This window comes from Stegostoma tigrinum, unplaced genomic scaffold (assembly GCF_030684315.1).
Source record: "Stegostoma tigrinum isolate sSteTig4 unplaced genomic scaffold, sSteTig4.hap1 scaffold_299, whole genome shotgun sequence".
NCBI classification, from domain to species: domain Eukaryota; kingdom Metazoa; phylum Chordata; class Chondrichthyes; order Orectolobiformes; family Stegostomatidae; genus Stegostoma; species Stegostoma tigrinum.
Window position 1 is genome coordinate 1 of NW_026728227.1, and position 10000 is coordinate 10000.

Here is a 10000-nt window from a genome sequence, read left to right on the forward strand (position 1 = left end):
AACCCTGATTCCCCGTTACCCGTGGTCACCATGGTAGGCACACAAAGTACCATCGAAAGTTGATAGGGCAGACATTCGAATGAGTCGTCACCGTCACGAGGACTTTGCGATCTGCCCGAGGTTATCTAGAGTCACCAAAGCTGCCGGGCGGGCCCGGATTGGTTTTGGTCTGATAAATGCACGCATCCCCGGCCTGGGTCAGCGCTCGTTTGCATGTATTAGCTCTAGAATTACCACAGTTATCCAAGTAACGTTTGGAGCGATCAAAGGAACCATAACTGATTTAATGAGCCATTCGCAGTTTCACTGTACCGGCCGTGTGTACTTAGACATGCATGGCTTAATCTTTGAGACAAGCATATGCTACTGGCAGGATCAACCAGGTAGCCGAACCGAGGCAGAGGCCGCGCGAGCGACGGGCTCGGACGCCAGAGCGGTGGCCGCGTCGGCCGGGACCGAGCGGCAATACCTCGGGAGGCCGGGGGTCACCACTTCCCGGACCGTCCCGAACGCACCGGCCGGTGCGACGCACGGGTGTGCGCCCGCCGAAAAGATAATACCGGGCTTCGCCTGGCCCACCGGAGCGAGACGGCGGTGGGTGGGAAGAGACCGGAAAGTCGGGGGGCCCCTCCCGCCCGCGATAACGCCTCACCACCCCCGCGAGGCCTGGCGGGGGGTGCGGGGGGAGGGCCGGCACGGGGCAGCGACGCCTGCCTGCCCCGGCCGTCGGCGTGTGGCGGTGAAAGGTAAAGCCGCGGTCGCCACCGCGCTCGGCACCCGTCGAACGCGGGCTCGTGCCGGAGCATCCCGCGCAGGGGAACAAAGCTCGCGGCACCGGGTCCAACTCAACTTTCGTGTCTGTGTGTTCTTTATATATATATTTTTCTCTCTCTCTCTCTCTCTCTCTGTCTCTCCGCTCCGTCCTGACCGACGCACGGAATCGCCGGAGCCCCGACCTGACCGGCCAGGCGGAGGGTCACCCTGTGGATATGAGGAGGGTGAGCGCGCGGACGGGGGTCGTCCGAGAGAGCGCGCGCGCGAGAGGGAGAGAGTGGGAGCCGCCTCCCTGGCTCCTCTCCCCTCGCCACACAGATCCAGACCGACACAGTGCGAGAGAAATGCCGACCGAGGTTCCGGCCGCGTGGAGCGTGGGCTCCGCGGGCTCGCTATCGGACCGCTGGCGCTCCAACGGGCGGCTTCTCGGTCTCGACCGGGAAAACGAACGAGTCGAGGCGGGGGGTGGGCACACTGCGGCCGGGCGAAGGCCTGCCCCGGCCGCCGACGTGAACCCTCTCGGGGAGTGGCTGTCCGCCTGCCCAGCGTGGGCAGGGAGAGCGTGGAGGCGCCGCTCAGCCTGAAGCACCGGCCACCTCGAGGGGAAAGCCGGCCCGCCGAGGGGCCTCCCGCGTCGGACGTGTGCCGCCGCATCGATCGAGGGAGCTCGCCGGTCCCGGCGCGTCGCTGCCCCGCGCCGGGCGTGCGGGGGGGCGCACGCCTGGGCCCCCCCTCTCTGCACACACCGGCCGACTGTTCCGGGCTAGCACAGGCGAAGGGACAGCCCGCTACCTTCCGTGCTACTCCCGGGGGAACCGGGCTCTCGAGCCTGCCTGGCCTGCCAGGACGAGGTTACCCGCGGAGGGGGGGACGGCGAGGGGCCTCCCGCGTCGGACGTGTGCCGCCGCATCGATCGAGGGAGCTCGCCGGTCCCGGCGCGTCGCTGCCCCGCGCCGGGCGTGCGGGGGGGCGCACGCCTGGGCCCCCCCTCTCTGCACACACCGGCCGACTGTTCCGGGCTAGCACAGGCGAAGGGACAGCCCGCTACCTTCCGTGCTACTCCCGGGGGAACCGGGCTCTCGAGCCTGCCTGGCCTGCCAGGACGAGGTTACCCGCGGAGGGGGGACGGCCGTTTCCGGGTCGACGGCCCCGGGCTGCGCCGCCTTTGCCCGCCCTCCGACGTTTCGGGCCCGGAGGCCTTGGACAGTTAGAACTGGCGCGAAGAGATCGGAAGGTCTGGTAGGAAGTCGCCAAGACTATGTCGAACACAACCGCCAAAGTGTCGAGGAACACAAATCGCCACCAGAGTGTCGAAGTTAAAAGCAGCACTGAGTATCGAACACAAAAATCGCCAGACTGTCGAACTTAATTCAGCTCAGAGTATCGAACACAAAAATCGCCAGACTGTCGAACTTAATTCAGCTCAGAGTATCGAACACAAAAATCGCCAGACTGTCGAACTTACCATGGGCTCAGAGTATCGAGTGTTAATCGCCCAGGTGTGTCGAACTTAAAATGGGCGGATTATCGAGTGTTTAATCGCCCGAGTGTCGAACTTAAAATGGGCGGATTATCGAGTGTTTAATCGCCCGAGTGTCGAACTTAAAATGGGCGGATTATCGAGTGTTTAATCGCCCGAGTGTCGAATGTCACGGCCAACATGTTCACAATTCGACAAAGCGTTCGAAAGTTCGACTATTAGCGTTCAAAAGTTCGACTGTTAGCGTTCAAAAGTTCGACAAAGTGTTCGCATGTTCGACAAAGTGTTCAAAATTCGACAAAGTGTTCGAAATTCGACAAAGTGTTCAAAATTCGACAAAGTGTTCAAAATTCGACAAAGTGTTCAAAATTCGACAAAGTGTTCAAAATCCGACCTCCGAGAGCTCTTTGGCATGCACACGAGTTCCAAATTGCCGCCCACCGTCTTTGGAACCGTTCCTCGGGCCTGTCTCAAAGTGGTCCCGAGCCGCCATTTTGTTCTAAAAAACGTGTTCCCGAAAATCTCCGGGTACCCCGCCAACCCCCCCGGCCGAAAATGACGAGTTGCACTTTGGGGGCGAATTTGAAATTTCAGTCCGACGATGAGGCACCGAAAGCCCGCAAACGGTACTCGGATCGTCCCCCTTGCCGACTTCCGTGATTTTTCAAAGTTAAAGTTTTCGGGCTGCGGACACTTTATTGCAACGGGGCAAGGCGCCGGGGCGAATTCCCACCCCTCCAGCGGGGCCCTGGAACTCCAACCCGGCGTGGATTTTCGGATTTTTCCCCTTCCCCACCGACTTTCCTCCGCTGACACTTAGAATTTTTTTTGACACTTAGAATTTTTTTTGACACTTAGAATTTTTTTGACACTTAGAATTTTTTTTGACACTTAGAATTTTTTTTGACACTTAGAATTTTTTTTGACACTTAGAATTTTTTTGACACTTAGAATTTTTTTGACACTTAGAATTTTTTTGACACTTAGAATTTTTTTTGACACTTAGAATTTTTTTGACACTTAGAATTTTTTTTGACACTTAGAATTTTTTTGACACTTAGAATTTTTTTTGACACTTAGAATTTTTTTTGACACTTAGAATTTTTTTTGACACTTAGAATTTTTTTGACACTTAGAATTTTTTTTGACACTTAGAATTTTTTTCTAAGTTTTTCCTTCTGGTTACTGACTTCCCTCGTCGGGCACGGGGATTTTCGACTTCCTCCTCCCGACCGAGGGGCCTCATTTTCGGGCATTTTCCTCAGATTTCCAAGCATTTTTAGACACTTTTCCCGACTTTTCCTGCTTACTGATTTCACACTTTTGGCCATTTTTATGCATTTTCCCGACTTTTCCTGCTTACTGATTTCACACTTTTGGCCATTTTTATGCATTTTCCCGACTTTTCCTGCTTACTGATTTCACACTTTTGGCCATTTTTAAGCATTTTCCTGGTTACTGATTTCACGCTTTTGGACATTTTCGGAGGTTCTGACGGCTTTTTCGCCTTACTGCTTCGGACATTTCGGGCACTTGGCTGACTTTTCCCGCTTACTCCTTCCGGGCTTTTACTCATTTTCGGAGGTTCTGACGGCTTTTTCGCCTTACTGCTTCGGACATTTCGGGCACTTGGCTGACTTTTCCCGCTTACTCCTTCCGGGCTTTTACTCATTTTCGGAGGTTCTGACGGCTTTTTCGCCTTACTGCTTCGGACATTTCGGGCACTTGGCTGACTTTTCCCGCTTACTCCTTCCGGGCTTTTACTCATTTTCGGAGGTTCTGACGGCTTTTTCGCCTTACTGCTTCGGACATTTCGGGCACTTGGCTGACTTTTCCCGCTTACTCCTTCCGGGCTTTTACTCATTTTCGGAGGTTCTGACGGCTTTTTCGCCTTACTGCTTCGGACATTTCGGGCACTTGGCTGACTTTTCCCGCTTACTCCTTCCGGGCTTTTACTCATTTTCGGAGGTTCCGACGGCTTTTTCGCCTTACTGCTTCGGACATTTCGGGCACTTTGCTGACTTCTCCACCTTACTCCTTCCGGGCTTTTACTCATTTTCGGAGGTTCCGACGGCTTTTTCGCCTTACTGCTTCGGGCACTTTGCTGACCTTTTCCCGCTTACCCCTTTCAAGGTTTTGGACGTCTCCGGTCGGGTCCGCGCCCCTCGCCCGGGCCGGAACGCCTCCCCGCCGGCCGAGTTCCTCGGGGTCGCCCCCTCGCCCGGGAAAAACCGCTCCCCGCCGTCCCACAGCACTCCGACTCGGCCAGGCAGCCTCACGGGCACAGCGACTCCTGCCCACCTCGGGAACCGACGCCCCGCTCGGGCTCAGGCTCCGAAAAACCACCACAGCGGGGCAGCTACCCTCAATGCAGCCGAAATTCAAACTCCTCCCCTCCGAAAGGCGCGCCTCACCCGGCCACGGCCTCGGAACTGCTCCCCTTCCTCGGGATCGGCCCCTCGCCCGGGAAAACCCGCTCCCCGCCGTCCCACAGCACTCCGACTCGGCCAGGCAGCCTCACGGGCACAGCGACTCCTGCCCACCTCGGGAACCGACGCCCCGCTCGGGCTCAGGCTCCGAAAACCCACAACAGCGGGCAGCTACCCTCAATGCAGCCGAAATTCAAATTCCTCCCCTCCGAAAGGCGCGCCTCACCCGGCCACGGCCTCCAAATCGCTCCCCTTCCTCGGGATCGCCCCCTCGCCCGGGAAAACCCGCTCCCCGCCGTCCCACAGCACTCCGACTCGGCCAGGCAGCCTCACGGGCACAGCGACTCCTGCCCACCTCGGGAACCGACGCCCCGCTCGGGCTCAGGCTCCGAAAAACCACCACAGCGGGGCAGCTACCCTCAATGCAGCCGAAATTCAAATTCCTCCCCTTCGAGAGGCGCGCCTCACCCGGCCACGGCCTCGGAACTGCTCCCCTTCCTCGGGATCGGCCCCTCGCCCGGGAAAACCCGCTCCCCGCCGTCCCACAGCACTCCGACTCGGCCAGGCAGCCTCACGGGCACAGCGACTCCTGCCCACCTCGGGAACCGACGCCCCGCTCGGGCTCAGGCTCCAAAAACCCACAACAGCGGGCAGCTACCCTCAATGCAGCCGAAATTCAAATCCCTCCCCTTCGAAAGGCGCGCCTCACCCGGCCACGGCCTCCAAATCGCTCCCCTTAGGCGAAAATTAAGCCCCCGTGGCCGATAATACCCCTCCTTGATCGTGCACAAGGGCAGCTCCAAGTTGAACGGGCTCAGGCTCCAAAAACCCACAACAGCGGGCAGCTACCCTCAATGCAGCCGAAATTCAAATCCCTCCCCTTCGAAAGGCGCGCCTCACCCGGCCACGGCCTCCAAATCGCTCCCCTTAGGCGAAAATTAAGCCCCCGTGGCGGATAATACCCCTCCTTGATCGTGCACAAGGGCAGCTCCAAGTTGAACGGAGAAGTCAGTAACCAACCAAAAATAAGCTTGGTTACTGATTTCTCCCGTTGGTTACTGACTTCTCCCTTTGGTTACTGATTTCTCCCGTTGGTTACTCATTTCTCTTGTTGGTTACTGATTTCTCCCGTTGGTTACTGACTTCTCCCTTTGGTTACTGATTTCTCCCGTTGGTTACTGACTTCTCCCGTTGGTTACTCATTTCTCCCGTTGGTTACTCATTTCTCCCGTTGGTTACTCATTTCTCCTGTTGGTTACTGATTTCTTGGTTACTCATTTCTCTTCTTGGTTACTCATTTCTCCTGTTGGTTACTGATTTCTTGGTTACTCATTTCTCTTCTTGGTTACTCATTTCCCTTTCTGACACTTAGAATTTTTTTTGACACTTAGAATTCTTTTTGACACTTAGAATTTTTTTTGACACTTAGAATTTTTTTTGACACTTAGAATTTTTTTTGACACTTAGAATTTTTTTGACACTTAGAATTTTTTTTGACACTTAGAATTTTTTTTGACACTTAGAATTTTTTTTGACACTTAGAATTTTTTTTGACACTTAGAATTTTTTTGACACTTAGAATTTTTTTTGACACTTAGAATTTTTTTTGACACTTAGAATTTTTTTTGACACTTAGAATTTTTTTTGACACTTAGAATTTTTTTTGACACTTAGAATTTTTTTTGACACTTAGAATTCTTTTTGACACTTAGAATTTTTTTTGACACTTAGAATTTTTTTGACACTTAGAATTTTTTTGACACTTAGAATTCTTTTTGACACTTAGAATTTTTTTTGACACTTAGAATTTTTTTTGACACTTAGAATTTTTTTTGACACTTAGAATTTTTTTCTAAGTTTTTCCTTCTGGTTACTGACTTCCCTCGTCGGGCACGGGGATTTTCGACTTCCTCCTCCCGACCGAGGGGCCTCATTTTCGGGCATTTTCCTCAGATTTCCAAGCATTTTTAGACACTTTTCCCGACTTTTCCTGCTTACTGATTTCACACTTTTGGCCATTTTTATGCATTTTCCTGGTTACTGATTTCACGCTTTTGGACATTTTCGGAGGTTCCGACGGCTTTTTCGCCTTACTGCTTCGGGCACTTTGCTGACCTTTTCCCGCTTACCCCTTTCAAGGTTTTGGACGTCTCCGGTCGGGTCCGCGCCCCTCGCCCGGGCCGGAACGCCTCCCCGCCGGCCGAGTTCCTCGGGGTCGCCCCCTCGCCCGGGAAAAACCGCTCCCCGCCGTCCCACAGCACTCCGACTCGGCCAGGCAGCCTCACGGGCACAGCGACTCCTGCCCACCTCGGGAACCGACGCCCCGCTCGGGCTCAGGCTCCGAAAAACCACCACAGCGGGGCAGCTACCCTCAATGCAGCCGAAATTCAAACTCCTCCCCTCCGAAAGGCGCGCCTCACCCGGCCACGGCCTCGGAACTGCTCCCCTTCCTCGGGATCGGCCCCTCGCCCGGGAAAACCCGCTCCCCGCCGTCCCACAGCACTCCGACTCGGCCAGGCAGCCTCACGGGCACAGCGACTCCTGCCCACCTCGGGAACCGACGCCCCGCTCGGGCTCAGGCTCCGAAAACCCACAACAGCGGGCAGCTACCCTCAATGCAGCCGAAATTCAAATTCCTCCCCTCCGAAAGGCGCGCCTCACCCGGCCACGGCCTCCAAATCGCTCCCCTTCCTCGGGATCGCCCCCTCGCCCGGGAAAACCCGCTCCCCGCCGTCCCACAGCACTCCGACTCGGCCAGGCAGCCTCACGGGCACAGCGACTCCTGCCCACCTCGGGAACCGACGCCCCGCTCGGGCTCAGGCTCCGAAAAACCACCACAGCGGGGCAGCTACCCTCAATGCAGCCGAAATTCAAATCCCTCCCCTTCGAGAGGCGCGCCTCACCCGGCCACGGCCTCCAAATCGCTCCCCTTAGGCGAAAATTAAGCCCCCGTGGCCGATAATACCCCTCCTTGATCGTGCACAAGGGCAGCTCCAAGTTGAACGGGCTCAGGCTCCAAAAACCCACAACAGCGGGCAGCTACCCTCAATGCAGCCGAAATTCAAATCCCTCCCCTTCGAGAGGCGCGCCTCACCCGGCCACGGCCTCCAAATCGCTCCCCTTAGGCGAAAATTAAGCCCCCGTGGCCGATAATACCCCTCCTTGATCGTGCACAAGGGCAGCTCCAAGTTGAACGGGCTCAGGCTCCAAAAACCCACAACAGCGGGCAGCTACCCTCAATGCAGCCGAAATTCAAATCCCTCCCCTTCGAAAGGCGCGCCTCACCCGGCCACGGCCTCCAAATCGCTCCCCTTAGGCGAAAATTAAGCCCCCGTGGCCGATAATACCCCTCCTTGATCGTGCACAAGGGCAGCTCCAAGTTGAACGGGCTCAGGCTCCAAAAACCCACAACAGCGGGCAGCTACCCTCAATGCAGCCGAAATTCAAATCCCTCCCCTTCGAAAGGCGCGCCTCACCCGGCCACGGCCTCCAAATCGCTCCCCTTAGGCGAAAATTAAGCCCCCGTGGCGGATAATACCCCTCCTTGATCGTGCACAAGGGCAGCTCCAAGTTGAACGGAGAAGTCAGTAACCAACCAAAAATAAGCTTGGTTACTGATTTCTCCCGTTGGTTACTGACTTCTCCCTTTGGTTACTGATTTCTCCCGTTGGTTACTCATTTCTCTTGTTGGTTACTGATTTCTCCCGTTGGTTACTGACTTCTCCCTTTGGTTACTGATTTCTCCCGTTGGTTACTGACTTCTCCCGTTGGTTACTCATTTCTCCCGTTGGTTACTCATTTCTCCCGTTGGTTACTCATTTCTCCTGTTGGTTACTGATTTCTTGGTTACTCATTTCTCTTCTTGGTTACTCATTTCTCCTGTTGGTTACTGATTTCTTGGTTACTCATTTCTCTTCTTGGTTACTCATTTCCCTTTCTGACACTTAGAATTTTTTTTGACACTTAGAATTCTTTTTGACACTTAGAATTTTTTTTGACACTTAGAATTTTTTTTGACACTTAGAATTTTTTTTGACACTTAGAATTTTTTTGACACTTAGAATTTTTTTTGACACTTAGAATTTTTTTTGACACTTAGAATTTTTTTTGACACTTAGAATTTTTTTTGACACTTAGAATTTTTTTGACACTTAGAATTTTTTTTGACACTTAGAATTTTTTTTGACACTTAGAATTTTTTTTGACACTTAGAATTTTTTTTGACACTTAGAATTTTTTTTGACACTTAGAATTTTTTTTGACACTTAGAATTCTTTTTGACACTTAGAATTTTTTTTGACACTTAGAATTTTTTTGACACTTAGAATTTTTTTGACACTTAGAATTCTTTTTGACACTTAGAATTTTTTTTGACACTTAGAATTTTTTTTGACACTTAGAATTTTTTTTGACACTTAGAATTTTTTTCTAAGTTTTTCCTTCTGGTTACTGACTTCCCTCGTCGGGCACGGGGATTTTCGACTTCCTCCTCCCGACCGAGGGGCCTCATTTTCGGGCATTTTCCTCAGATTTCCAAGCATTTTTAGACACTTTTCCCGACTTTTCCTGCTTACTGATTTCACACTTTTGGCCATTTTTATGCATTTTCCTGGTTACTGATTTCACGCTTTTGGACATTTTCGGAGGTTCCGACGGCTTTTTCGCCTTACTGCTTCGGGCACTTTGCTGACCTTTTCCCGCTTACCCCTTTCAAGGTTTTGGACGTCTCCGGTCGGGTCCGCGCCCCTCGCCCGGGCCGGAACGCCTCCCCGCCGGCCGAGTTCCTCGGGGTCGCCCCCTCGCCCGGGAAAAACCGCTCCCCGCCGTCCCACAGCACTCCGACTCGGCCAGGCAGCCTCACGGGCACAGCGACTCCTGCCCACCTCGGGAACCGACGCCCCGCTCGGGCTCAGGCTCCGAAAAACCACCACAGCGGGGCAGCTACCCTCAATGCAGCCGAAATTCAAATTCCTCCCCTTCGAGAGGCGCGCCTCACCCGGCCACGGCCTCGGAACTGCTCCCCTTCCTCGGGATCGGCCCCTCGCCCGGGAAAACCCGCTCCCCGCCGTCCCACAGCACTCCGACTCGGCCAGGCAGCCTCACGGGCACAGCGACTCCTGCCCACCTCGGGAACCGACGCCCCGCTCGGGCTCAGGCTCCGAAAACCCACAACAGCGGGCAGCTACCCTCAATGCAGCCGAAATTCAAATTCCTCCCCTCCGAAAGGCGCGCCTCACCCGGCCACGGCCTCCAAATCGCTCCCCTTCCTCGGGATCGCCCCCTCGCCCGGGAAAACCCGCTCCCCGCCGTCCCACAG